This window comes from Ambystoma mexicanum, chromosome 9, assembly GCF_040938575.1.
Source record: "Ambystoma mexicanum isolate Mex_15411 chromosome 9, UKY_AmexF1_1, whole genome shotgun sequence".
NCBI lineage: Eukaryota > Metazoa > Chordata > Amphibia > Caudata > Ambystomatidae > Ambystoma > Ambystoma mexicanum.
Genome location: NC_090931.1, coordinates 708231622 through 708234757, shown reverse-complemented (window position 1 = coordinate 708234757; position 3136 = coordinate 708231622).

Here is a 3136-nt window from a genome sequence, read left to right as displayed (position 1 = left end):
ATATGAAAGAGCTGATAAATTGACAGTTCCATCTATAGCAATACATAAATCGACGGCAGAATTGGTACTTCATCTAGATGAGGTTCTCTATGGGCCAATGTAGAGGCTCCCATACTGTCCAACCATTTGCAAATGTTTACACACTACATACACCCATTAAAAAAGAAATAGGGAGATTATAGAGGCCGTTGCGCAGGAAATGTCTTACCTTGGTGTCGGGCTATAGTGAAATGATAGAGCAAAATGGAAACTGCATGGTACAGACGTATCCTACCCTGAGTGTTAGGGTGTTGGGGGTAGAGACCAGATAAGAGCATAGGCCCCTGTCTCCCATTGCTTGACTGTGCATCAAATGAGCCCAGGCAAGCAGCCATCATAATAAATGTTGGAGAGAAAGCGTCCAAATGGGAAGGATATTTTCTGCAACAACAAAACAAATCCAGGTTCCACATCGTGGGTAAAGGAAAAGAGAAAATGCTAGTCCTCATGTTAAAATGGGTTGAGACACTTAGGGCCGTGAGGAGAAAAGGGGTGAACAATAAGCAGTGGAAAGGAACGCAATGAGAAGGTGCCCTTTTGGACGTGGATGAAAGAATGAGTCTAGCGAAAAGATGAACGGTATGGGATAAATATGGAATAAAAGCAAAAGGTGAGATCAAGGGAGGGGGCTGAGTGGCTAGCAGGACCTCTGAGTGCGTAAAGACAGTAGAGGCTGAGGTGGAAGTGGACTTATTCTACAAGGCTGTCAATGAGTTGCAGCAAATCAGTGTTGCCACTGACCCACTCATGGTCCCACCAATATGCAACATCCATGGGATGGACATTGCTCTGCCGTGAGCTTTTAGTCGTTTGACGACAATAGGTAAAAAGAGAGGTATAAAATGATCTATCACTGGCCTTATTTTGTCATCTATTTGCTCCTTGCTGCTCAGAGTTGCAATGCCAAACTCATGGGCATATTCCAGTTATAGGTCTACAAGCTTTCTGATAAAGATGTATATCTTACTGTTTGTATCCCCAATAAAGTGGAAAACAGCAACATTAAAGTGGTCATTTTGTACGAAATTGTGTTTGCATGAAAGGAACCACCAACATCAGAATGTACATGCTGCCAGAAACAGAACCCCTGCCTTTAAGATCGGAACAATCTACCTGGGTATTCCGAAAAAAGCTCAAAACTTTACTTTTTACCTCCAACCTGCCTCGCTGAGCATCCCGAGCTGCCTGAACTCTGTCTCGAACGGTGTCATTGCATTCACTGGCTTTTTTACTCACCTTTAAAGTAATGGACACCAATCGTTTTCATCTACAAGCAATATGTACCTCCATGCACTATATTCCTGTTTGTGATGTAATATTAACTCTGCAAACGCTACCTATCTGTATGAAACCGTAGGTAAGCCTACATGCAACCTGTACCTACTCTATGTACTTTATGTAAGCATCCTTTCCATTTAGGGCTAACTGTGTGATCTCTACCTATCCGCTTGAAACCCTATGAAATCATACATGTAACCTGCGCCTATCCTATGTAACCTATGTAAGCTTTCTTCAGCTATTATCTCTCAATGTTGCAACCTGCGCCTTGATACCTACGGGTTAAGTGTGCTTAACCCCTTAACTGCCAGGCTATTATGCAAGTCTATTGCAAAAAAGGATGAGCATACTCGCCCTTGGCACTTAATAAAAGTATAAATATATAAATAAATGCTGTTTAGTCCAGTCTTGTCAATTTTCCATATTTGCAAACGGGAGTTCAAAAACTTGGTGTAAAAACCTCTAGGCTGTGATTGCACACGCTGTCTGGGATGCAGCAGATGGCAAGCAGCATTTGCAATGGATTTGTGTGGAATGTATTCCTTTTACACCAGCGCAAAACTAAAAACATCATGAAACTCCAAATTGTGCAGAACAAAGCCATAAGAGCAGCACTAAATATCGCTAAATCAGACCCCATCTCTACCATTAGAAGAAACATTGACTGGCTTCCAGTGAAGGACGGGATCACATTCAAGGTACTCACGCTCACACATAAATGCCTATCTAACAATGCCCCCGCTATCTCTCCAGCTTGATCACCAAAAACCGGTCGGCCAAACCTACTCGCGCAGCCTATCTCGGCCATTGGGCCAAGCCTAGATACAAAAGACAAAGAGCAGGTGGTTCAAGTTTCCCCGTCATGGCAGCTAATTATTGGAATGCCCTACCACTGTCCATTAGGGTGGACCCCGCCCTACTGTCATTCCGCAAAAAACGAACAACGTGGCTCTTCAAACAGGATGCCTAGTTTTACACTTTTCACCTGTAAGTACCCTCATCTGACCTGCATCCAACTATGTAAGACAATACAATTCATGGACCTACATTCGTAAGTGAGTCTAATATGTAACAAAAGCCCTAAGTCTGCACTTACTGTGTCTTACATTTCCTGTAATCTATGCGATAGCTATGGTCTGCAGAACCTGTAACCACATTCCTAAGCTTGTGAACATGCAACCATGATCTTAAGCCTGCTAACTATGTAACCATCTCATATATTTAATACATGTAACCATATTCGTAAGCTTATGCGCCTAGATGCCTGAGGGTTGGGTGCGCAATACAAATGTTATAATAAATACAAATAAATACAAATAAATAAATAAATATCCCGTGCTGGTGCGAATCCAGGGAATATTTGAACGTGGAGGGAGAATGCATGGTAGAAATGTTAAATACTTTTTGAGCTGCTTTGTCTCAAAATGCCAACATAATACCGGCAGTGTAAAATTAAGGGTTTAACACTGCACATGTTCTTCTATACCTTAATGGTACACTATGGGGCTTATAAAAACGATTCCCTAAATAGTTCACCCCACAACTCATTGTCAGCCAAGAATGGTGCATTAGTAATTACACACAGGGACGTTTTATGCTTCATTCCAAAAATGAGAAGCCAGCACTAGTCTGCAAACGCCAACTGCAGTGAGAACATTCCTACAGCGTGCAACAAAAGCAACACATTCTCCTTAGTGGGCAGGAAAAGCAACCCTTTTATTCAACGCACGCCGATGCAGCAGTAGCAAAGAGCTATAAAGCCCGGCCTGTGCACGCCTGTAGGGGACCGAGGACTGGCACGCCGACAACCACATCCAAA